At 48.2% G+C, this 27,562-nt stretch overlaps 1 long non-coding RNA gene across 1 annotated transcript in view; it reads right to left on the minus strand.

Moving 5' to 3' along the window:
* Positions 1-20,398, minus strand: part of LOC138515481 (uncharacterized) — a 143,001-nt gene extending 122,603 nt beyond the window's left edge. Inside the window, exons 1-2 of the long non-coding RNA XR_011282021.1 lie at positions 20,327-20,398; positions 18,152-18,237 (exon numbers count right to left, since the gene is read on the minus strand). This is a non-coding gene — a long non-coding RNA (uncharacterized lncRNA). The remainder of the gene's footprint in view (positions 1-18,151; positions 18,238-20,326) is intronic.
* Positions 20,399-27,562: the final 7,164 nt, after the last annotated feature.

The raw sequence follows: 27,562 nt of genomic DNA on the forward strand, positions 1-27,562 counted from the left end.
ATGGCCTTTTTAAAGTTATACTACGACCATTCACAACGTGTCCTGATAGGAATAACTTGAAATGCCTTCGCTTGTGCGCAACTCTGGATACCTTCAGTCGTATCCCACCGCTGTACACCAATTTGTTAAGATGGATTTCTGAACTCTGTCCTGGAGGGGCAGAGGTTCAGAAGGCCAGCCTAGTTTCTTGCAACAGGGTAACCTCTGGACAAGCCAGACCAATCAAGGTAGCGATCGCGGCGGTCAAGACTAGGTCCCAAGAGGGGTGAGGGTGACAGCCCGCAATGAGCACACAAAGCAAGGACACTTACAAATTACTCCAAGCAGGTGTTATATTAAAAATATAGACACATTTATTACAAGGCCTTTGTAACATTGACCGTAGCGAGAAATCACAATAAAACTCAAGTAAACCAACACATCACAATCAAATACAATAAATATACAATTACCAACGAGTCTAACGAGTTAGACACACAAAATGTGCAGACCACCTAGATAGGGAGGAAAATAGGCAGTGCGCATAATAGTTAGACCCAGTCCGCCTTCAGAGGCACCTAACTAGAAGGAAGTCCGAGCCCTACGACGAGTGGAGCCTTGTGCTCAAAAGTACCTGCACATGCGGGTGCCAACGGGCAAAGGGGAGTCTCCTCGAGGGAATCAGGCAGTTCAGTTTGGTGAACAAATGAAGATGAACAGAGCTCCGCGACTGAAGCGCAGCCTCCACTGTGGGCAGAAGCAGAGCGCGAGAACGGAAAGGTGTGCTGTTTGATACAGCGGGGAAAAGCTATGGGCTACTGCAGGAGGGCGACCAGTTCCTAGCGATGCTATTCACCGGTCCCCGATGCAGGCAGACCCAGGCTTCTCTGCATCAGTTTCAGTGCTGGCAGGTTCAGATACGAGAAGGGGACGTCTCGGCGTCCTATAGATTCCGCAGCAGCAAAAGTTAGAGTTGAGGATGTCCCAAACACAGTGAACCCGCACAATTTGTTACCACAGCAGGGCAAAGGAGTGGCCGTGAGTATTTCAGCCCAATGTACACTGCTCACTTCAGACCTGGGAATGCCAAGCGTACGAATCGTGTGAGAGTGGCAAGGACTCGTAATACAGCAGCAACCTGACAGCGGTTACAGAGCAAGACTCCTGGGTAGGCTGGTCAGTCCACTGGATGGCCCAGAGACACTTCCGAAGGCTTACGTGCAGGAGATGGTGAAGATGCCGAGAATAGTTGTTCCCACTATTCCAAAGGGTCGAAGTACCAGTACATGCCTTCTCGTTCGATCAGAGGTAGAAAGGGTTTCACAAAGCGACAGCAGTGCAGTTGAACAGTCCTTCAGCAGGTCACCAGCGATTCCTCGGTTCAGCCTCGTAGTTGCAGGATACTTGGCTCCTGTATTCCTTCGTTTGTGAGAACTCAGGAGATCGACATGGTAGTTGTGTTTCCAGCCTCCTCTTATCCACGGTTCCCTTCGCGCCAAAACAGAGGGGACCCAATGGGAGATCTGCCCCAGCACATAATCTACTACGTTGGTAGTAACAGGGGGAGTGGGCATCTCCCATCCCTCTTTGACTATGGCTAAGGGTCCTCGCACAGGATGACCAAACAGAAGTTCGAAGGGGCTGAAGCCAACACCCTCCTGCGGTACCTCTTGGTAGGCAAACAGTAACCATGGTAAAAGAAGATCCCATTTTCTTCTCTGAGGTTCTTCCAGAGCCCCAATCATGCTCTTTAACATTCTGTTGAAACGTTCCATCAGACCAATGGTCTGGGAGTGGTATGCAGAAGAGAACTTGTAGGTGACCCCACATTCTTTCCACATAGCCTGCATATACTTTGACATAAAGTTGCTGCCTCTGTCAGACACAACTTCTTTAGGGAAGCCAACCCTAGTAAAGATGACAAGTAACGCTTTTGCAACTGTCACTTCTTGGCTAAATTGGAAACTGCCTTGGCGATTGTCTGAGCGCTATCCGGCACGTAAAACTCCTTGAAACTACAACTCCCACAACTCTTGCTATTATAGCCACGTGACATACACGCATGACGTTGCTGTGTTTTCATTTGTTGGGAACTACATTTAACTCCCATCTATCCGGAGATCGAGTGCTCCTAAACTGCTGTTAGTTACGAGCTCTGTTCCCGGATACCCGTTTGAATCCTTGACTACCTGGCGCTTGAATCAAGTTATTGTCTTTGCCTTGTCCTTGTCTGCCTCCCGACGCCTGCCTCCTTCGATTGTTCCCTTTGGATTATATGAACCCGGCTTACCCATTATTGACCTCCCACTTCTAAATCCTTAAGTTTTGGTGACCCGATAACCCGAACATTTCCGTAAGGGAAATAGCGTGAGGTGAACGCTCGCTTCCCTGATCTTTTCATTTCTTTCCTTGCCCACTCCTGTTGCTTTGAACCTTTTTGGGACGCTCTGCTGTTTACACTTTGGATTGCTTCGAACCTTTTTTTGGGACGCTCTGCTGTTTACACTTTGGATTGCTTCGAACCTTTTTTGGGACGCTCTGCTGTTTACACTTTGGATTGCTTTGAACCTTTTTTGGGACGCTCTGCTGTTTACACTTTGGATTGCTTTGAATCCTTTTTGGGACGCTCTGCTGCATTGACACTGGATTACTTTGAACATTTTTTGGAACGCCCTGCTGCTTTCACCGTAGTGTTCCTAGGATACTGGCACACCTTCCCTTCACCCTTCATCCTCCTTGTTTTCTGCATTTCGATACTAGTAGTATATAGTTCCTATGGAGCAGGTAAGAGTGGGTAATTGTGGGCGGTGTTGGCTGTTTATTCTCCGGCACAACTTGGCTGCATTTCCTGAACAACTGTATTGTTCTTTGTCCCTCTAGCTCTGACGATTCTGCTCCGGCCTTTTCGCTCAAGCCCCCGGCCTGCCAGGTGTATTGATCCCTGTAGGCTGAGCTCTTGGGAGGGAAGTCTTTGGCACATCACCATAAAGACCCAAGGTTCCTTGAGTGAAAGGAACTTCCCTTGGGAAGGATTATCTGCAACGACCAGAAAACAACCTCTGAGTTGTGACAGATTTAGGAGCCTTACAATAACGCCTATTGGTTATGGAGGCTGCATCAGACCCGATGGCAGCTCTCATGCAGGCTTTTTCTGCCTTGCGTACCGATATGGCATCCGCCCATGTGACCTTACATCAACGCATGGATGTATTACAGAGCTTCGAGCAGCCATTACCCCATGATGAGGAATTCGGTGATGCCGCTGCAGCAACACCTCCTCCTGTATCCCCCCCCAGCTCCAGCTCCAGTTGTCCTTCCTGGGCCCTTTCCTTTGGCCCCACCCGAACGCTTTTTGGGGGATCCCAAGGCGTATCGGACTTTCGTGAATCAATGTCGCCTTCACTTTCTTTGTCGTCCCTTGGCGTTCCCAGACGCTACCACTAAGGTGGCCTTCGTTCTCTCCTATCTAGGTGGCACTGCCGCAGCATGGGCTAATCCTTTGCTGGAAGCTAATGATCCGGCTCTTTATGGTTTCGATATGCTAATTCAATCCATGAACAGCGTTTTTGATATGCGATATAAAGCACAAACCTCGGATTTGGAATTTTTGGCTATCAATCAAGGCAAGACGGATCTCTTGACCTACCTGGCTCGTTTCAACCAGTTGGCGGCTGAGACCACGTGGCCAGAACAGAAGAAAGCGGCTGTTTTCTACAAAGGTTTGTCGGATGATCTAAAAGATGCCTTATCAGTGGTGCCCGCCCTTCCACCTGGTTTTCCCGAGTTACTCGACCTGGTCCTTCAAGTTGATGCTCGGATTCGGCAAAGACGGGGCGAACGTCGGTATCCTGATATTCGTACCTCTTCCCGATCAGATGGCACTACTCCTGTTTCTCAAGGCGAAGCCGAACCCATGCAAATTGGGGCCGTCAGGGGTCCATTGTCCAAGGCTGAACGAGAGAAACGGGTACTGAATAACCTATGTTTCTATTGTGGCCAGTCAGGACACTATATTCGGTTATGTCCTAAAAGACCCGCCAAACCGGCGGGAAACGCCAGGACTCGTCCGTAAACCGGGCCTTTAGGATGAGTCAAATGTACCCGGGCTCGGATGAGTGTTTTCCGTCTTCACATGTGTATCTTACCATGTTTTCCAAGGCCCCTGGCATCAATCTTTTTCCAAGCCTGTAATGATAGACTCAGGGGCTAGTGGGAATTATATGGATTCTAGGTTGGCCGAACATTACGGACTACCCATAATTTCCAAAATACGACCTGAGGACATACATGCTGTAGACGGTTCCCGTTTGATATCCGGACAAGTTACGGAGCAAACGACTTCACTACAAATGTCCACCTTACAAGGTCATTCAGAATCTATCACCTTTGGCCTTATTACGGCCCCCCAGTTCGGTATGATTCTGGGTCTATCTTGGCTGCAAACCCATAATCCTGTAATCGATTGGGTTGAACAAACCGTGCGGTTCTCTTCCTCTTTTTGCATACAGAAATGCCTTGGATCTCACGAGGCAGCAGTCTTCTCTCCTTGCCTGGCCCTGGTGACTAGTGTTCCTTCCATCAGTGCCTTATCCTCTATCCCGGTCCCTGTACTTCCATTGGAATACCGAGAGTACTCGGATGTGTTTGTCATGCATGCTGGACGCTACGCTCGTAGAACAGCTAGACCGTTCTATTCCAAATGGAGGTTATTCGATACGTTACCGGGAAAACGATGTTTGCACTTTTCACGTCGCTAACTTCACGTGACTTTTGCTTCGTCACGTGAACTACGGTATTACGTATTTAAGCAGCGTAGAAACTTCACTCGCTGCTTCTGATCAAATCTATTGGCGTTGTGTAGCTGAACCTCTGATCTGCATCCTGGCATATTTCTACAGCTACTTTTGGGCCTTCAATAGCGTGTGTTCCGCCACACGCTGATTCCTGGAGCTATTCCTTCGCGTGATAATTCACACGCGTTCTCTGTCTTCAAGCGTGGCTGGTCCGGACTGCGGGAATCCTGCCCGCGTGTAAAATCCACACGCGCTCTCTGTCTTCAAGTGCGGCTGGCCATGGCTGCGTAAGTCCTGCCCGCGTGTAATATCCACACGCGCACGTTGTCTTCACTCGCGGCTGGCCCAGACTGCGTGAATCCTGCCCGCGTGTAATATCCACACGCGCTCTCTGTCTTCAAGTGCGGCTGGCCAAGACTGCGTAAATCCTGCCCGCGTGTAAAATCCACACGCGCACGTTGTCTTCACACGCGGCTGGCCCAGACTGCGTAAATCCTGCCCGCGTGTAAAATCCACACGCGCACGTTGTCTTCACACGCGGCTGGCCCAGACTGCGCGAATCCTGCCCGCGTGTAAAATCCACACGCGCACGTTGTCTTCAAACGTTATTTTCTTCGCGGCTGTTTATAACCGCGTGTACTTTGTTTTTCCTTAAAAAGTGCGCTATTTCTAACTCCTGCATCTGTGGAATTAACAGAAGGATTGACCCCTATAGTGGGAAGGAAGCTTTTCAAGGATTATTGGAAGGTGACATTGAACTGAACTTTTGGACGCTATCCTGTGGTGAATTCAACCCGTAACTAGCGTGAGCCTCGTTCCGTTCGGGATAAGTCTCCCTTACTAATTTCCCCTTCCTTGTCGTTTGTTCTTCATTCAAATCCATCAAGAGACTTCTGGATTATTCTACCCTAAACTAAAGGTCAGTGTGAACATTCCTGTCATTATCTAATTCATCATACTCAGGTTGGAGCAGTTATTCATGATACTTTAATTTGTCCTAGGCTGGCTTTCTATACCTTACCCACGCCCTTTCCAGTGATCCATCGCTCTGCCTGTTTTATCAGCCAGAGGGTTGTATCATTTGGAAGGTCTTCAATTGACTTCACAACTATCAAATCGTGTGAACAGGGATCCGGAAGACCCTACCTCCTGTATCCTTTTGAGTATTGTATCCTTTTCAGTTAATACTTTGGTACATTCTGACAGAATCAGAAGCCATGGAGGGTACGGATCCTTTAGATGTTTTGACACAGTTGATCAGCAATTTGAGAAATGAAATGGTTACAGCACAGGACATGTTACGGCACCGTATGGACGTTATGCAAGACGCCCTACATGGTAGTCCTCAGGGAGCACAGGTGCCGATGGCTACTGCATCTGGATCTGGGACTACGGCACCCCCACAGGAAACTATTAATGTGGTTATGCCCACTCAGTTTCCCTTGGCCCCTCCGGAACGGTTCACGGGTGATCCCAAAACCTATAGAACCTTTGTAAATCAGTGCCGACTCCATTTTCTTTGCCGTCCTACATCTTTTCCTGATCTAACCACAAAAGCAGCCTTCGTGCTTTCCCATTTAGGGGGCACAGCTGCTGCTTGGGCTAACCCTTTCTTGGAAACAAATAGCCCTTTGTTGTACGATTGTGACGATCTCTTGACTGCTATGAGTAAAGTCTTTGACATGCGTTACTCTACTCAAGCCACAGATTTAGAGTTGCTTAACCTACAACAAGGCAGCCAACCCCTTATGTCTTACGTTGCCCGGTTCAATCAACTGACGGCGGAAACCCAATGGCCTGACAGCAAGAAAACGGCTGTTTTCTACAAGGGTCTTTCTGAAGAACTGAAAGATGCCTTATCTACAGTTCCTGTGGTTCCTACGGGTTTTCCAGAGTTGCTCGATTTGGTTCTACAAATCGACGCCCGAAGGAATGCTCGAAAGGGAGAGAAAAAGCCCTTCATGCCAGTCTCGGGGCGGTCAGAGACACCAGCAGTCATCTCTAACGACCCTGAACCCATGCAGATTGGCGCCGTGAGAGGCCGATTGTCCAATGCAGAACGGGAGAACCGAAGAAAAAACCACTTATGTATGAACTGTGGTTCTTCCGAGCATTTATTGGCAACATGTCCTAAAAAACCCATCAAGCGTGCGGGAAACGCCAAAACTCGACAATAGCAGGAGTCCCTATGTCGAGTGTTTCATCGGACTCCAGTACCATTCCTAAACATGCACCTGTAATAGTTCAGGTGACGTTACGTTGTGATGAGCGAGAAGTGGTTTCCAAGGCCATGGTTGATTCTGGAGCCACCAGCAATTACATAGACATCACTTATGCCAAGAACTGTTCCTTACCCCTTGTAAACAAAAAAAGACCTGAAACGGTGAACACCGTGGACGGATCTGTTTTGACTTCTGGTATGGTAACCCAGGAGACGGTACCTGTTCAGATGACCTTATCGAATAATCATTCAGAAGAAATCATCTTCGATGTTATTGCTGCTCCACAGTACGAGATCATACTTGGTCTTGCATGGTTAACCCTTCACAATCCTGCTGTTGACTGGGTTTCGGGATCGCTCCAATATCCTTCGATTCATTGCAATGAACATTGCTTTACCAGTCAGGAGGTGTCAAATAAACAACACATATTGGCCTCTATGGTGGAGGATTCAACTATCAGCGTTGTACATCAATGCGACAATATCATACCATGCGAATACGCTGATTATGCTGATGTCTTTGATAAAGGCCAGGCATAACAATTACCTCCTCATCGACAGTACGACTGTCCTATCGAATTGATTCCTGGTGCCAAAATTCCTACAGGCCGTGTTTATTCACTAACACCTAAAGAAGATGTTGTGTTAAAAGAATACATTGATAAAGCGCTAGCAATGGGCTTTATACGGCCCTCACAATCACCTGCTGCATCTCCTCTAGTCTTTGTTCCTAAGAAAGAGGGAGATCTCAGACCTTGCATTGATTACAGGGCACTTATTGATATCACCATCAAAAACCAATACCCCTTACCACTAATAAACGTTCTGTTGGATCAATTAGGCACTTCCAGTTATTTCACCAAATTGGACTTGCGAGGGGCATACAATTTGGTTCGCATTCGTGAAGGCGACGAATGGAAGACCGCTTTTAAGACACGGTATGGTCTTTACGAATATTTGGTGATGCCTTTTGGTCTGTGCAATGCTCCCGCCACATTTCAATTCTTCATGAATGATATATTCAGAGACATAATGGACCAATTTGTGGTTATCTATCTGGATGACATTCTCATCTACTCATCATCTTTATCGGAACACGTCAGACATGTTTCTACAGTCCTACAAAGACTCAGGGAGAACCATCTTTATGTGAAAGCCGAAAAATGTGTCTTTCATTCACAGGAAGTGGAATTCCTTGGTTACGACATCACCAATCTAGGTGCTCGAATGAGTCGTTCCAAGGTAAAGGCCGTCTTGAATTGGCCGATTCCGCATAATGTCAAGTCACTACAGTCTTTCTTAGGCTTTGCGAATTTCTATCGCAGATTTATCCATTCCTTTTCCAAAACAGTAGCTCCTTTGACGGCTTTAACTAGTTCTAAAGTTCCTTTCTGTTGGAACCAACATGCCCAAGCAGCATTCGAAAAGCTGAAGGAAGCATTTACCACTGCACCCGTGCTTCAACATCCGGATCCTGATCGCCAGTTTGTCGTTGAAGCGGATGCATCCAGTGTCGCTATTGGTGCAGTACTCTCACAAGTTTGCACAGAAACCAAGGAGGAACACCCAGTGGCTTTCTTCTCTCGCAAACTCACCTCATATGAACGGAACTACACCGTCACTGAGCGGGAACTACTGGCTATCAAAGATGCTTTCCGAGAATGGCGTCATCATCTTCTTGGGGCCAAACAACAGGTGTTGGTGTACTCTGACCATAGAAATCTCCAAGCATTCAAATCCATGAAATGCCTTACGGCCCGTCAGGCCAGATGGCATGTCTTTTTTGCCCAATACGATTTCCAGGTCACCTATCGTCCTGCCCGAGAACATGTTAAGTCGGATGCTTTGTCCCGTATGAGTGAAGAGGCGCAGGAAGAAAAACAAGTACAGATTCAGCTGTTGGCAGATCATGTAATATGTAGTTGTTCGGTTCAACCATCCCTAAAAACCGAAGTACAAGAGTGGGTAAAAATTCATCCACAAGTAGTCCAGGATATGAATCTGGACGTACATAACGGTTTACCATTCACACAAGGAGTACTTTATCTACCAACTCCTTCAATGCGGAATAAAGCCCTCAAATGGAATCATGATTCCTTGATTGCAGCCCATCCTGGACGGAAGAAAACACTGGAGCTGCTCAAAAGGTGGTGCTGGTGGCCATCCATGGCAACAGATGTTATAAACTATGTATCTTCTTGTTCTGTATGTATCCAATGTAAAAAATACTCCTGGTAAACCAGTGGGCTTACTCCAGTCCCTACCTGTCCCTAACAAACCATGGGACATGATATCTATGGACTTTGTGGTAGAACTCCCCCCAAATCAGGGATATGATACCATATGGGTCGTAGTGGATTATTTCACTAAATTGGCTCTTTTTATTCCCTGTATTGGTTTACCAACTGCTGCTGTTCTGGCTGAACTATTCATCCAACATGTATTTCGTTTCTTTGGTCTACCATCAGTAATCATTACAGACAGGGGCTCACAGTTTGCGTCACGCTTTTGGAGAGCTTTAACATCTGCATTACTGATTGATGATAGAATGTCCAGTGCTTATCATCCTCAAACTGACGGACAGACTGAAAGGGTCAATTGTACTATGGAACAATATCTGCGGTGTCTGTGTTTGCAATACCAATCGGATTGGCTCACGGTACTGCCGGCGGCTGAATTCGCCTATAACAACTCTTATCATAGTGCCATAGGCACTTCACCGTTCTATGCTCTCTATGGACAACACCCCCGATCAATACCTCTGGATTCCGGTCTATCCTTGGACACGCCTGCCGCAGGCCGTACTTTTCGTGATCTGAAGAGATTACAGAGAAAGGTGAAGCAGCAATTGGAGCAGGCTAAACGACGTGACCAGTTCTATGCTGATGCTCATAGAGTACCCGCACCTGTCTATAAGGCTGGTATGAAAGTCTGGCTGTCCACTAAGAACTTAAGAATTCCAGGCAAAAAGAAATTGTTGCCTAAATACATCGGTCCGTATGTAGTGCTCCAAGTTCTTAATCCTGCTGCTGTACGTCTGGCTTTGCCACAACGATGGCGAGTGCATCCTGTATTCCACGTGTCACTCATTAAGCCATTTTCTGAAGCTACTAGACTGCCTGTACGGCCTGTTGCTATTTCTGTGCGGGGTTCAGATGAATACGAGGTACAAGACATACTGGATATGAAACTACGTTCTGGTAGACCATATTATCTGGTGGATTGGAAGGGCTATGGTCCCGAAGATAGGTCCTGGGAACCTCTTTCTAATATTCATGCTCCTGCTTTATTGAAGCGCTTTCACACAAGAAGGGGAGAGGTTGTCCCTTTGGGGGATGGCACTGTCATGCATGCTGGACGCTACGCTCGTAGAACAGCTAGACCGTTCTATTCCAAATGGAGGTTATTCGATACGTTACCGGGAAAACGACGTTTGCACTTTTCACGTCGCTAACTTCACGTGACTTTTGCTTCGTCACGTGAACTACGGTATTACGTATTTAAGCAGCGTAGAAACTTCACTCGCTGCTTCTGATCAAATCTATTGGCGTTGTGTAGCTGAACCTCTGATCTGCATCCTGGCATATTTCTACAGCTACTTTTGGGCCTTCAATAGCGTGTGTTCCGCCACACGCTGATTCCTGGAGCTATTCCTTCGCGTGATAATTCACACGCGTTCTCTGTCTTCAAGCGTAGCTGGTCCGGACTGCGGGAATCCTGCCCGCGTGTAAAATCCACACGCGCTCTCTGTCTTCAAGTGCGGCTGGCCATGGCTGCGTAAGTCCTGCCCGCGTGTAATATCCACACGCCCACGTTGTCTTCACTCGCGGCTGGCCCAGACTGCGTGAATCCTGCCCGCGTGTAATATCCACACGCGCACGTTGTCTTCACACGCGGCTGGCCCAGACTGCGTAAATCCTGCCCGCGTGTAAAATCCACACGCGCACGTTGTCTTCACACGCGGCTGGCCCAGACTGCGCGAATCCTGCCCGCGTGTAAAATCCACACGCGCACGTTGTCTTCAAACGTTATTTTCTTCGCGGCTGTTTATAACCGCGTGTACTTTGTTTTTCCTTAAAAAGTGCGCTATTTCTAACTCCTGCATCTGTGGAATTAACAGAAGGATTGACCCCTATAGTGGGAAGGAAGCTTTTCAAGGATTATTGGAAGGTGACATTGAACTGAACTTTTGGACGCTATCCTGTGGTGAATTCAACCCGTATCTAGCGTGAGCCTCGTTCCGTTCGGGATAAGTCTCCCTTACTAATTTCCCCTTCCTTGTCGTTTGTTCTTCATTCAAATCCATCAAGAGACTTCTGGATTATTCTACCCTAAACTAAAGGTCAGTGTGAACATTCCTGTCATTATCTAATTCATCATACTCAGGTTGGAGCAGTTATTCATGATACTTTAATTTGTCCTAGGCTGGCTTTCTATACCTTACCCACGCCCTTTCCAGTGATCCATCGCTCTGCCTGTTTTATCAGCCAGAGGGTTGTATCATTTGGAAGGTCTTCAATTGACTTCACAACTATCAAATCGTGTGAACAGGGATCCGGAAGACCCTACCTCCTGTATCCTTTTGAGTATTGTATCCTTTTCAGTTAATACTTTGGTACATTCTGACAGTGTTCGATAAAGGCTTGTCAGAAAAACTGCCTCCACACAGAGACTATGACTGCCCCATTGATCTCATACCTGGGGCAGTCATTCCACACGGTCGTATCTACTCACTTACTCAAAAGGAAGAAGAACACCTGCGAGACTATGTGGACAATGCTTTGCGCTTGGGACACATACGTCCATCCCGTTCACCAGCGGCCTCCCCGATATTCTTCGTACCTAAGAAGGAAGGGGATTTACGCCCATGTGTGGATTATCGTGCCCTCAATAATGTCACGATAAAAAAACAGTATCCACTGCCACTTATCACGGAGCTCTTTGATAAAATGACCTCCTCTACCGTCTTCACCAAGTTGGATTTACGGGGAGCATACAACTTGGTGAGGATACGTAAGGGGGATGAATGGAAAACCGCATTCAAGACGAAATTTGGGCTTTATGAATATTGTGTAATGCCCTTCGGGCTTTGCAATGCCCCAGCGACGTTCCAACACTTTGTTAATGATATTTTCAGGGACTTGTTGGATTGTTACGTCGTAATATATTTGGACGACATCCTGATATATTCAGAATCCTTATCTCAGCACATACAACATGTACGCTCTGTCCTACTCTGTCTAAGAGAGCACTCCCTCTTTGCAAAACTGGAGAAGTGTGTGTTCCATGCATCGTCTGTAGAGTTCCTGGGATTTCAAATATCTCAAAAGGGAGTGCTTATGTGCACCTCCAAGGTCCGGGCAGTACTGGATTGGCCTGTCCCGACTTCAGTAAAAGCCCTCCAATCATTCTTGGGTTTTTCTAACTTCTACAGACGCTTCATCGCTTCCTTTTCCGAAATAGTTGCGCCACTAACTCGGTTGACTAGTCCGAACCTCCCTTTCCTTTGGGATGAACAAGCGCAATCTGCATTTCACAAATTGAAGGAGGCTTTTACCACCGCTCCCGTCTTGCAGCACCCTAATCCGGCCCTTCCATTTATCGTGGAAGCCGATGCCTCTGCAATTGCCGTGGGGGCCATCCTGTCGCAAATTTGTCCAGCTACCCATCGACTACATCCGGTGGCTTTCCATTCTCGGAAACTTACGCCAGCCGAACGTAATTATACGATCATGGAGAGAGAATTACTGGCGATTAAGGTGGCATTTAATGAGTGGAGACATCATCTATTAGGTGCTAAGCATCCCATTACTGTGTATACGGATCATCGGAATCTCCAAGCATTGTCCCATGTGAAATGCACCAATGCTAGGCAAATACGGTGGCATTTGTTTTTTGCCATGTTTGATTTCACGGTGACATATCGCCCCGGTCCGTTACATGGAAAGGCGGACGCATTGTCACGTATTGGTACAGATATGGAAACTATGAAACAGTCAACCCCAGTATTATCCTCAGGGACTGTAGTGTGTGTTTGTTCGGTTTCTCCGTCCATCCTAGATGGGTTAAGAAGATGGGCTAAGGATCATGCTCCTATTCTTAAGGAGTTGGACGCCGAACTCATCACCGGTCTTCCTTATGTCAAAGGCTTACTATACCTGCCTGATAATCAAACTCGGCGAAAAGCTCTCGAATGGTCCCATGATCTCCCGTTGGCAGCTCACCCTGGTCGGACTAAAACCTATGATCTTCTCCACCGATGGTGCTGGTGGCCTGGTATGAAGAAGGACACGAACAATATGTCTCCAAGTGTGCCGTATGTACACAGTGCAAAAGACAACCGGGCAAACCCGTAGGTCTTCTAATGAGCATGCCATTACCCCCGTATCCGTGGCATATGGTCACCCTTGATTTTGTGGTGGAACTCCCTTGTATCGGGGGCATGTCCACCATTCTTGTGGTTTTGGATGTTTTCACCAAAATGGCACGATTTATACCGTGCTCGGGAATACCTACTGCTTCTATGTTAGCGAGTCTGTTTTTTGACCATGTGGTACGTTTTTTTGGACTTCCTACGGTTCTGATTTCTGACCGGGGGTCTCAATTTACCTCGCGCTTTTGGCGCTCCCTTACTTCCTCTTTGGGTATCGATGCCCGCTTGTCCTCGGCCTACCATCCTCAGACGGATGGCCAGACTGAACGTACCAATGGCACTATGGAACAGTTTCTTCGCTGTCTGTGTCTGCAACATCAGTCTAACTGGTTCTCGCTACTAGGTGCAGCAGAATTTGCCTATAACAATTCGATACATTCATCAATTGGCTGCTCTCCATTTTATGCTTTATATGGTCTGCACCCAAGGACTCTGCCGCTTTTCTTGCCTTCTTTAAAGCAGTTTCCCGCAGCTAATGCTGTGAAGGATTCCTTACTTGCCATCCGTAAATCAGTGTTATCCCATTTACAAACTGCGCAACGTCGTACCAAAATGCAGGCTGACAAGCGACGCGCACCGGCTCCTTCGTATTCTTGTGGTGACCGTGTATGGCTCTCTTCAAAACATCTGGCCATTAAGGGTAAAAGGAAACTGTTGCCATGTTACCTGGGTCCTTATACGATTCTACGGTGCCTTAACCCTGTCACTGTTTGTCTAGAGATTCCATCTCATTGGCGGGTGCACCCGGTATTCCATGTCTCCTTGCTTCGCCCTTTTGTACCTGGCACACGGTTACCTGCTGTCCCCACCCCAGTTAACGTCCAGGGGGAGGACGAGTATGAGGTGCGTGCCATCATGGACACTCGCCTATGTCGTGGGGTTCGGTCTTACCCGATTGATTGGAAGGGGTATGGTCCAGAGGACAGGTCCTGGGAACCGGCCTCTAATTTGAACGCACCCCGTTTGTTACGTGCCTTTTGGTCTCAACGCTTGCGAAGACTCAGGAGAGAGCGCTCTTTGTGGAGGGGTACTGTCACGTCTCGGCTAAATTGGAAACTGCCTTGGCGATTGTCTGAGCGCTATCCGGCACGTAAAACTCCTTGAAACTACAACTCCCACAACTCTTGCTATTATAGCCACGTGACATACACGCATGACGTTGCTGTGTTTTCATTTGTTGGGAACTACATTTAACTCCCATTTATCCGGAGATCGAGTGCTCCTAAACTGCTGTTAGTTACGAGCTCTGTTCCCGGATACCCGTTTGAATCCTTGACTACCTGGCGCTTGAATCAAGTTATTGTCTTTGCCTTGTCCTTGTCTGCCTCCCGACGCCTGCCTCCTTCGATTGTTCCCCTTGGATTATATGAACCCGGCTTACCCATTATTGACCTCCCACTTCTAAATCCTTAAGTTTTGGTGACCCGATAACCCGAACATTTCCGTAAGGGAAATAGCGTGAGGAGAACGCTCGCTTCCCTGATCTTTTCATTTCTTTCCTTGCCCACTCCTGTTGCTTTGAACCTTTTTGGGACGCTCTGCTGTTTACACTTTGGATTGCTTCAAACCTTTTTTGGGACGCTCTGCTGTTTACACTTTGGATTGCTTCGAACCTTTTTTGGGACGCTCTGCTGTTTACACTTTGGATTGCTTTGAACCTTTTTTGGGACGCTCTGCTGTTTACACTTTGGATTGCTTTGAATCCTTTTTGGGACGCTCTGCTGCATTGACACTGGATTACTTTGAACATTTTTTGGAACGCCCTGCTGCTTTCACCGTGGTGTTCCTAGGATACTGGCACACCTTCCCTTCACCCTTCATCCTCCTTGTTTTCTGCATTTCGATACTAGTAGTATATAGTTCCTACGGAGCAGGTAAGAGTGGGTAATTGTGGGCGGTGTTGGCTGTTTATTCTCCGGCACAACTTGGCTGCATTTCCTGAACAACTGTATTGTTCTTTGTCCCTCTAGCTCTGACGATTCTGCTCCGGCCTTTTCGCTCAAGCCCCCGGCCTGCCAGGTGTATTGATCCCTGTAGGCTGAGCTCTTGGGAGGGAAGTCTTTGGCACATCACCATAAAGACCCAAGGTTCCTTGAGTGAAAGGAACTTCCCTTGAGAAGGATTATCTGCAACGACCAGAAAACAACCTCTGAGTTGTGACAGCAACTGACTTGGCAGTTACAGTTTTCAATGGGATAGCCTCAGGATATCTGGTAGCATAGTCGACTAGCACCAAAATAAACCTATTGCCTGAGGATGTCTGCGGGTCAAGGGGACCAACAATGTCGATCCCTACCCTTTCGAATGGTATTCCCACAACTGGGAGTGGTACCAATGGAGCTTGGATTGTTGAGCCACTCTTACCAGATAACTGGCAGGAGGCACCACTCCTGCAGTGACTTTCTACTTGCACCCCCATCTTGGGCCAGTAGAAGTGCATGGATAACCTTTGCTTGGTCCTCTGAAGTGACCAGCAAGGGGCACTTCATGCGCCAGCTGCAGGAGGAAGGGTCTTACAGCAAGGGGAACCACCAACCTCCTATGGGCTCCTTCTGTAGACTATGTGGGCTCACTATACAGGAGTCCACCTTCCCAGTAAATCTGATGCGTCCAGGAGGTTCACCCTCAAGCTGGGAGCAGGCCTGTCTCCTTAGGCCTTCCAGAGATGGGCACTCACGTTGGCCTTTACTGAATTCTTCCCTGTCAGGACCACCTTCTACTAACAAGTCTTTTAGTTCAGGATGTTCGTTGGGGTCAAATACTTCAGGCATCGCCACCTCCTCATCAGGCCCGGGCGATTGACCAACTTCCTCCACCGCAGTGGTAGGCGAGTTCGGGGGAATGTTCTCTTTCCCTTGTCTTGACTTTCTTACTCCTTTCGCCTTGGGTTTCCCCTTCGGCTGGGGCGGCGTATTGGTCTTGGCCAATGCTGCCCGTGTTTGAGACCGTCTGTCGGCAGTGTCTCCTACGAGCCCTAAAGCCCTGAGATCGTTGCCTAACAAGACCTTTCCTGGGACGTTTCTCTGAATGCTCACTGGAATCCTGACTGCTGTACCATTTAAAGTAAGATTTACAGGTATTACTGGAAACATGCGAGGTGGGCCGTCAGCCAACTTAGTGGGCATCAGAGTAGCTCTGACAACTTCCTCTGAGTCTTCCAAGGTAGAATCCACTACAGTTCGACTGCACCCACTATCCCTAAGAGCTGGAGTATCTACTCCATTGATCAGCACTCTGTCTTTAAAGTAGTGTTTGGTATTATCTGGAATCCTAGCATAAGCCTCTGCGACTTTAGGAACCCAGGGAAACTAAAACTACCTCAGCTTCTATCCCACTGGGGAAGGAGTCTGAGGAGAAGGATGCTCCTGTAATCTCTTCTTCCTCAAAGGAGTAGAAGGTCAGATTATCGGAGTTGACCCCCAAAGGTTTAACCTTACACCGGTGATCCCCCTTCACGTGGTCAGTTGCTCCACAAGCAAAACAAGATCCATTGGGTCTGTTCACATAGGGAGGCTTATTGTAACCAGAGTTCTGTTTCGGAGGCTGACCTCCACTACCCTGTGAGTTCTCTTGTGTCTTACCCTTATTTTTCTTTTTGTGGCCCTTTTGAGAAGAAGATTTATCAGATTATCCACCCTCCTTATCTTTGGACTTTTTCCCCTCCTCCTGCTTACCAGGATGAGTTTTGTCCTTATGGGACACTCGATGTGACACCCATAAATCTGCGGCAATGGCAAGCTTCTTAGGATCTATCTCCTTCGAATCGGCCCAATGCTGCTTAAGCTCCGGGGAAGAAGATGCAAAAATATGTTCCAGCATGACAAGACTTATCATGCCTTCAAAGGTAGAAACCTTATAACCTTTGACCCAGCCAGTCAAGTTTTTTAAGGATTCGGTTACATAAGATTCCCAAGTACCACCTTCTTTTTTCTTATACTCTCGGAATCGTTTTAAATATTGGGCAGGAGTCTTTCCAAACTTCAAAATGAGAGTTTGCTTTAACATTGCAAAATCCGCTCGCTCAGCCTTCGACATTTCCATAGTGGCACTACAGTCAGAATGGGGCAGTCTGCTGAGTAACCAGGCAATCTTATCAACATTGTCAACTTGTTGAACTTCACATGCATACTCAAACGTATTCAGCCAGTCCATAATGTCATTCTTTTCCTCATACACACTGAGCAGATCTTTTGGAAACCGTGGCTGAGAGGAGGCCCCAGACCCATGTCCAGGACCCTTGGATTCATTTGCAACCTGAACAGTGGCGGCTGGTGAGTTTGAAAGCTGGTGGGGCGTAAATTTTCCAGGGCGAATTTAGTAGCGAGCGCGAGCAGCGCGCGAGCCCACCGACCCCTCCTCCCCCAGGGGGATTTTGGAAAAATGGCCTACAAAATGTGCAATTTACTGTCCAAAAAACCCACCGAAATATGAAAAAAGCATTCGGTTTTACATATTAATGGTGGTACACTATTCTTACGTGTGCAAGTGTGATGGTGTATTTTACAGCAGCTTGTATTGAGAATAGCTGGTACTATGGTGTATGCATAAAGAAATTCATTATATAGTCAGTAATGATGGAAACATATGTTTGTCATGCTGTTACTGGCATTCACATGCGCTCATCCTCTTACTAAGGTGGGATTTTAGGCATTTTCTGAAAGGGGGAACTAAGCTAAAATATTACTTTAGTTTTTAACCACTTAATTAATGCGACATTTGTCCTACCTTCAATGGCTGTCTGCCTCGCTGAGTTGCCATTGCTTCAGTTTCTCAAAGTTGCGTGGTGCTCCTTTTTTAGCCACTTATAAATACTGCTTCATCACGTTGTAAAAAGAAAAAAAGAGAAAATAAGCAACAAAATACTAAAAATGTAATTCAACATTTCCATAATAAAAACATATTACTCTTTAATTTCCCTTTCCTCTGCTTTCCCGAACATTCAGTTTTCTTTAATGATTATCAATCCGAGTCTAACATTATTATCAAAGGAATCAACAGGGAAGTTTTGTGGCTGCTTATGACCCCATACCAGAAGTCTTTACTTGAGCTCGATGTCACATCATGCACGAATCTGCTGACCAGTGTCACCCTTGCATCATTAAGTGCAGTGCATTCCATTACAATGTGCTTTCTAGTCTGCACACTGTCCCTCACCTGGCACAGAGAGCATACACTAGGCAGTGTCTTGCCAGAACAGATATTTGCAATTTCCACAGTTTGTATAACATTCATTCTGAAACTGAGAAATTGCATCCACCAATATGGACTGGGATATTTTGTTAAATCCCCAACGTGCTCGCCTTGGAAGCAAGACGCCACGGAGCAAACAGGTTCGATCCCTGGGAACACACTTAGAAATCTCTGGGTATTAAGCGCGTAATAAATAACCTATCATACCATATGAAATACGTCGGCAGACCTCCCAGTGGTTCTTATATAGTGCATGAGATCTCATACTGGCAGTGGCAATCATCTGCATCCAGTCAATTTCGAACAACATTGTTTTGGCTTTGATTGGATTTTCTATCACAACATTCACGCTGAAGCTTGAAGCGGCCAGAACAGCCTCTGCATATGCACCTAACCGCCAGACAGTGATCACTTGCCTCTTTGACCCATTGCCAACTTGTAGATCGCCCACTGGAGACTCACTGAGTGGCATCATTTATCGACCTGGGAAGGATGAAAGGCCGAGTTGGTCCTGCCGGGACTCATTCGAACCTGCGTCAGGCAGCAGGCTCTGCACTGCAGTCTGCACAGATGTAAGCAAGCTACTCACATGAGACGGAGCCCGCGCGACCACCGCATCTGCTAATTGTGCGCCGTTTTATATTTTCGGCATTTTTTGACAAGAAATGCCGAAAATATAAAACGAGAAACGGCACAAGTCACCACCAGGGAGAGCCCTGGCAGGGCTCTACCTGGTGACGTGTGCCATTTCTCGTTTTATATTTTCGGTATTTTTTGTCCAAAAATGCCGAAAATATAAAACGGCGCACAATTAGCAGATGTGATGTCGGCCACAGCAGGCAGCAGCGCACGCCTGCCCTGCCTTGCCCGGTCCGGCTGCGTGGTCCAAGGCAAGTTGGCCCACGGCCCACGGCAGTGCCGGCACGGACCGGGGGTAAAAGGCCCCAGGGCTGCCCCTGCCTTGGTGGGGGCTCGACTTGATGGGCAGTCAGCTCGGCACTGGCAGCCAACACTGAACGGCGTGTAGGCCATGGCCTACACGTCGTTCAGTGTTGACTGGGCCTGGCCTGCCCGTGGTGGACGGTCACGATAGTTTGGGCACGGGGGGGGACAGACAGCATAAGTGTAAAACACACTCCCCGACTCCCCGGGCCCAAACAGAACAAACAAACATGGGGGGATGGGGGGGTACTTACCAGATCTGCGGCGCCGCTGGGCTCTAGGCTGGTGTGGCGGCTGGCCTGGTGCAGAGCAGCAGCACTCGTGTCCAACGTCGCGTCGTCGGAAGATTTAGAAAGAGAAACAGACCCAGACGTGTGAAGGCGGCGCAGGCGCACGTACGCACCCTGCGCCGCCAGTCATAGATACAGTAATGTCATTGGCTGTTTGCCAGCCAATGGCATTACTGTATCCATGGCAGGGGAGGGATTGGGAAACCAAAGTGCGCTGTTTGCGCACATTTTCTACTGGCGGGTCGACCCCTGAAGCGCCCCGCCAGGCTTCTAATTCTGAGGGCTACGTAGAGTGCGTGGAGCTACGAGCTCCACGCACTCTACTATAGAACAATTTATACTAAATTGGGACGCGCCCCGCTGTGAAAGCCAGGCCGTCCGTCCTATAGTATATTTGTTTCCTTGCCACAGCGCCCCTGCGCTGTTGGCAAAGGAAATGCAGCACGACTAGAAGCTAAAAGAGATTCAATCAGAGAACCTCTGATTGAATCTCTTTTAGCTTCTTTTTTTTTTTCTGGGGGGGCGGCGCCCGGCCGCCCTACGATAGCAGCCGCCACTGAACCTGAAGCTTGGCCAGTTCCAACTGGTGATCCCTGTCTTTCTGTTTTTCTGCCTGTTCGATTTTTAGCTTGGCCATACTGAAATCAAGCTCCTTCTGCCTAAACAGCAGCTTTTGCTTCTTGAATTCAAGCATGGCCTCCCCATCAACACTGGCAGAGGAAACATTAGACATCTCATCCTCCCTGTCCTCGTGGTCGCGGTGGACAAGGGCAGCAGCAGAACCGTCAGTTCTACCAGTGAGAGCAGCCCCACCTCCTTCCGTACTGTCCTCAGAAGTTATAGCGTCAAGCTGCGCTTCTTGCCACGCCACGATTCTTTGGATCATATCCAATTTGGTGCCTTGAGAGGAGAAACCTCTCTCCGCACACATCTTTTTCAATGTTTCGGATTTAGAAGCATTTAAAGTTAACGAGGTATTTGTTTCCATACTGATAGATAGGACTATGGCCTTTTTAAAGTTATACTACGACCATTCACTACGTGTCCTCGTAGGAATAACTTGAAATGCCTTCGCTCGTGCGCAACACTGGATACCTTCAGTCGTATCCCACCGCTGTACACCAATTTGTAAAGATGGATTTCTGAACTCTGTCCTGGAGGGGCAGAGGTTCAGAAGGCCAGCCTAGTTTCTTGGAACAGGGTAACCTCTGGACAAGCCAGACCAATCAAGGTAGCGATCGCGGCGGTCAAGACTAGGTCCCCAGAGGGGTGAGGGTGACGGCCCGCAATGAGCACACAAAGCAAGGACACTTACAAATTACTCCAAGCAGGTGTTATATTAAAAATATAGACACATTCATTACAAGGCCTTTGTAACATTGACCGTAGCGAGAAATCACAATAAAACTCAAGTAAACCAACACATCACAATCAAATACAATATATATACAATTACCAACGGGTCTAACAAGTTAGACGCACAAAATGTGCAGACCACCTAGATAGGGAGGAAAAAAAGGCAGTGCGAATAATAGTTAGACCCAGTCTGCCTTCAGAGGCACCTAACTAGAAGGAATTCCGAGCCCTACGACGAGTGGAGCCTTGTGCTCAAAAGTACCTGCACACGCGGGTGCCAACGGGCAAAGGGGAGTCTCCTCGAGGGAATCAGGCAGTTCAGTTTGGTGAACAAATGAAGATGAACAGAGCTCCGCGACTCAAGCGCAGCCTCCACTGTGGGCAGAAGCAGAGCGCAAGTAGGGAAAGATGTGCTGTTTGACACAGTGGGGAAAAGCTATGGGCTACTGCAGGAGGGCGACCAGCAGGGTCGGACTGGGACAAGAAATAGGCCCGGACAACAAAAAAAAAGTGGCCCACCCCTCGCCTCAAAAAAGTGGCCCACCCCTCGAAAAAGTGGCCCACCCCTCGCCTCAAAAAAAGTTGCCCTCAAACCATCATCCGTGAATCACGTCAATTCATGACTTTTACAGAAAATGCTACATATTGAGGTCCACAGCTCCGAGGCACAGGAGTGGCATGAACCAACCACCCCCACTGCGGTTTTGGGACCTGCTGCAAGTCAATGCTTATACAGGGCTCCGCAACCCCAGCAGGGAAGGAGGGTGGGGGTGACGATGGTTGGATAGATGGGGAGGTGGGTAGGGAAACCGGAATGAGGTTTAGGGAGAGGTCAGAAAATGCTACGTATGGAGGCTTCATGTGTCTGTTACATTACAACACAACTCATAAAATAACATTACTTTGCATACAGTTCTGTGGGCTTGTATGAATTTGTTGCCCTGGTGTAATGGATGTGCCAGTGGTTTTTGCTCTTGGCACCCTATTTTAATTGTGTGCCCCAACAATTCACGTCCAATCACACTCTTCGAAGAACAACTACTGCATCTCACAGAGTAACATCAGACCCCTCCCTCCAGACAGCGCCTCTACAGCCAACTTACACATCACCGCCTATCCCTGGCCCCTTTCGGGATACCAATGCCCCTATGCCCTCGACAAAGACACTGTGGGGTGCTTCCGAACTGCCCACAGTCAGCAACAAAGGCTAGCTATCAACCGGGGTCAGACTGGGCCATGCAATTGTCTCAGGCACCAAAGAAAAAGTGGCCCGCACTTGCAAATGGCTTTTCATTCCTTTTGTGATACTGTTTGAATAGTACCCGGGGGGAGCTTTTTTGATAAAGTGACATGCAAATTGTATATTTTAAAGAATATTTATTCAGCAACACTGGTCAAAACTACTAGTCGCAGTGTGAATTAACTCATCAAACTGGCCCACATGGGCCAATAAGGGTCCCACTTTGGCCAAAAAAAGGTCCCACACCAGCATTTTGTGTTTTTGGTTGGCCCTGGGCCTATTGTCCTACAGGCCAGTCCGAGGCTGCTCCCAGCTCAACTGACTTTTCAGTACTGACACTTTTTCTCTCATCTTTTCCCCCAGTTGCAACCCCTCCCCACAGAAAAAAAGTCATGTTTTACCATGGGCAGGTGAAGTGACCAGTGTGTATGTACTCTCGGCTTTACTACACAATATGTTTTGAGAAAAGTTCACAAAAGACACGCACCACAGTAAATGATGACCAAAGAAAGTGTTAGTTATTAGCAGTAATTAGTGATTGCCAATGATTCCATGTATCTGTATTCATCGAAGCATTTTTCCGAGGCATCACATTAAATATTCTGAAACATGCTCTCAGAGCATGTTTCAGAATATTTAATCTGACGCCTCGGACTCTGCATGAAAGTTGCACAAAAAGTTAAATTTTAAAAACACATACCAGTTAAGATGCACACAAACCCGTTGCTCGCAAACATTGTCAGACAGTTAAGAATTTAAAGAGTGCAACAAGCGGAGAAAGGCTTATCTGTACAAACGCTGTGGGAAAAATAAAGTTGTCCTTTGGATTCTGGGCTTATTTTACGAACTTCAAAGGGAAGTGTTCCTTTTCCAGGTGGCAGGAAGCTTTTGGGCGGGCTGGTGAAAGGATTATAACACGATCTGTCAGGCTGCATGCAAAACTATTTTTTTCCAGTCAGTCTGAGATAAACTGTTCTGTTAAGCAGGAGCGGGCTGCTAGTCTTAAGCCGTAAAAAGGAAACAGGCCTATCAGTGCCTTTAACGTTCACTGATGCACGGGTGAAAGTGCACTCTAAAGTTATAAGCACGCTGATGGCAGGTCAATTGATTGTGACCTAGAATTGTGCTCTGCAGTTAATAATTGCATAGCAGCCCAGACATGTGCTTATCACCTATGTTTACTTTACACGTACGTGTTGCCACGAGAAAACACTTTGGAGCTGGTGGCCGCTTGCCGACGCTAAATGGTAAATGCTTTCCAGCATAGCCTGCAAACAGAGCCAGGTGCGAGATAGCGCCATTGCTCAAATGAGACCATACGTCGCCCGGTGTTACTGTCTAACGTCAAGGCAAGGTCATGTGAAACCGGAGACACTGCAGAAAAAGGCTTCTCTTACTCACGATCGACAAACTGCGTATTAATGTTATACACTTTCAGAATCCATTCCACGCATTTGTATTTCAGATGAACCAAACATTGTAAAACTACAATTTCAATAGGAAACGTGCCCTGTAATACGTTCAATACCGTGTCTGCATTCCCAACTTTAGGATTTCATAATAAATGCAAGATAACATTAGGCCATCTGAAACATGTATTGTGATCATTTGAAGGATATTAATTTAACATTTACAAAACGGCACAGGAAGATTTTTCTATTCACGTATCACTGTAGGAGTATCTCAGTACAGCCTCTGTCCTTGTGAACTCGAAACAAAACACGCTAAGCAGTAGGCAGTGGTGGTACTCACAGAACTTCACAAGCAGCAGGTACTTGTTTTCTTTCAGGGCCCTCGCAAAGTTTTCACTCGTCAACCCGAGGACACCGGCCTCCTCTTTGATTTTGGGCGCTTTGCTTTTCTTGACCCTTGCAGGCTTTGGTGCCTGCCATCAAAGACCCATCCTGCACTGTAAAAAAAAGAGCCACTGGGAGCAAGGCGGCACTCGCAGTTCACGCGGCCCACCCCCACCCACACCCACAACAATTTGTTTTGGAGAGAGAGAGCGCTCTGCCTGAGCTGGGCTCAGGCTGCCTCCTGACTGGCGCCACGCCGGCCTGCCGGGCCCGGCAGGTGGCTGGAGCACTGACAGCAGAGCCTCATTCATCACAGAAAGTTAACACTTAATTGTTAACTTTCTTTGATGAGTGCATTCTCTATCTCCGCAGCAAGCCGTGATTAAGGGCAGCTGCAGAGGGGAGTGCCGGTGCCGAAAAAACACTTCGTGTCGGGGACCGGCAACCACCGGCACAAATTAAGCACTGAGGCCGGGCCCGGGGGCCTGCCAATAAAAAAAAAAAAAAAATTGAATTTTTTTTTTTTTTTTTTTTACAAAAAAAAAATGGCCCAGAGGTGGCTGCCGGAAAACCGGCCCCAGGGGACCCCAAAGTCGTTCGGCCACGGGCCGAAAGACCGAAAGGGCCAGTCCGACCCTGGCGACCAGTTCCTAGCGATGCTATTCACCGGTCCCCGATGCAGGCAGACCCAGGCTTCTCTGCATCAGTTTCAGTGCTGGGAGGTTCAGATACGAGCAGGGGACCTCTCGGCGTCGTGTAGATTCCGCAGCAGCAAAAGGTAGAGTTGAGGATGTCCCAAACACAGTGAATCCACACAGTTTGTTACCACAGCAGGGCAACGGAGTGGCCGTGTGTATTTCAGCCCAATGTACACTGCTCACTTCAGACCTGGGAATGCCAAGCGTACGAATCGTGTGAGAGTGGCAAGGACTCGTAATACATCAGCAACCTGACGGCGGTTACAGAGCAAGACTCCTGGGTAGGCTGGTCAGTCCACTGGATGGCCCAGAGACACTTCTGAAGGCTTACGTGCAGGAGATGGTGAAGATGCCGAGAATAGTTGTTCCCACTATTCCAAAGGGTCGAAGTACCAGTACATGCCTTCTCGTTCGATCAGAGGTAGAAAGGGTTTGACAAAGCGACAGCAGTGCAGAGGAGCAGTCCTTCAGTGGGTCCCCAGCGATTCCTCGGTTCAGCCTCGTAGTTGCAGGATACTTGGCTCCTGTATTCCTTCGTTCGTGAGAACTAAGGAGATCGACATGGTAGTTGTGTTTCCAGCCTCCTCTTACACACGGTTCCCTTCGCGCCAAAACGGAGGGGACCCAATGGGGGATCTGCTCACAAAACATCACACCATACGTGGACCTATCACGGACCACGGTGGTCCCAGGCATTCACGACACACTAAACTCTCTGGCACCCAGGATGTGTATTGGGACCAGACATCCCAGCCCACATGCTGGAGGCACACACAAGGCCAGTAGAAGCCCGCGAAAGCATCTGTGTTTCGTGGGAAAGTACATGCCCAAATAAGGAAGGCCCCGGGTCGGCTCGACCTGGCGAAGGTGAAGGGGCAAGACGGTCAGCGGACAGGACAAAGAGTCTCGTGGTCTGACCATATTGGAAGCCAGGCCACCATTTTGGGCTTAGCGCGAGAAAAGCGCGTAAACAGCCAAAAGGAGCTCAAAACACAAAGAAACAATCGATGCCACCAGTCCCGTCCGTGATTCACTTGCACCGTTCGTTAACAATGCAAAGAGTGTCTAGGGCCTGTAGAAGACTAGAGACCCAAGAGAGCAGTAACTTAGCTTACAGTGCCCTCTTGTGTCATGTTACGCGAAAGCTGCAACATGATAAAAGAACTACGGAAAACAACGTTTCCCGGTACTGACTGTCTTAAGGGCATGTCAGTTTCCCCGTAAGAATGGAGCGAAAGCCCAGAGGAGTGCGGCAGAAAGCTGCACTTCTCTGTCAAAGTCTAGATCATGGTGAAAACAACAGTAAAAAGTTTAGGGGTTGCCACATGTAAGGAAAATTACCCACAATTAAGAAAGCTTTCCTAACAGTCCCCCACAGGCACAGATGCCGACAGCGATGGTGAGGATACTGCGGCACAGGCCAGGACACCACCAAAAAGGACAGGGCCAGGGATGACGGCACCAGGCCATCCACATCAAAGGCTACTACCAAGCAACAACTGCCACCCAAACCAAAACCAATACAACATACCAAGGCACAGGGGCGGCAAACAACTGCTGCAAAACCACTAGAAGGAACACAGGAGGTATCCACTGATCCGGAGGCAGTGGCAGACAGGACTCAGTCAGCCGCAAACAGCTCCATAGGGGAAGCAGCTGCCTCAGCGCCCCAGAGTGGAGACAACGGACAGTGCCAGGTTGAGGAATGCTTGCCTGAGGACGACAACCTGTCCAGGGATGGTGCACATGCACCAAGCCCCCAGCAAACCCCCAGCACACCCCACTGAGCACCCCAGATAGCACCCCTCTGCACCAGTCAGGAGGAGAGGCGATCCAAGAGGCCTGGAGCCCCTAGAGGAGAGACCTACATTGGGCCACTCTGCAGTTGTCCTGTCCACCTCCACAGCCATTCGGGACATAGAGGGAACATGGCCCGAATGGAGGGGTGGCAGCAGGAGCTCACAGGGCTCGTCAAGCTATATGTTGCCGATGGTGCCTTGACAAGACAGGAGGCATGTGACAACACTGCGGCCATGACAGGGGCCATGGAGACAAATACCAGGCTGATATGCGAGGGGATATCAGCATTGTGGTGGAGAGCCAATTCACTATGCCGAAATATACTGTTCAATACAACCGTTGTGTTCAAAAAAGAAATCACGAGTGGACATTGGTTATTTGGCGTGTGTCCATTCAATGCATTAGAGTGTACAGTGTCCATCTACCATCACACCCTGTGTCCATATGCACATGATCCCAGTGCCCAGAGTACAGCCACCATTTCACCCTCTGCATCCCTGTCTCTCATGAGAAATTGTCAAGCACTGATTGGTGCACTGCACTTCCATCTGGTGCTAGGCGCCCTGGCCATCATATGACATCTACTCCCTCCTCATCCTCATCCACACCCGGCGCTTGCCGGTCAATGTCAGGTGACAGAGGTACATTCCGCTAGATGCACATGTTGTGACGCATGGCACAGACCATGATGATCTCATCCAGCCTCTCATGGCCCATAGAGGAGTGTGCCAAAAGGCCTGCTGAGGCAGCAGAGCCACAACTTCAACAGGCCAATGGTCTGCTCAATCACAACACGGGTACAGGAATGATCCCGATAGTAGTCC

This window comes from Ambystoma mexicanum, chromosome 6q (assembly GCF_040938575.1).
Source record: "Ambystoma mexicanum isolate Mex_15411 chromosome 6q, UKY_AmexF1_1, whole genome shotgun sequence".
Lineage (NCBI taxonomy): Eukaryota > Metazoa > Chordata > Amphibia > Caudata > Ambystomatidae > Ambystoma > Ambystoma mexicanum.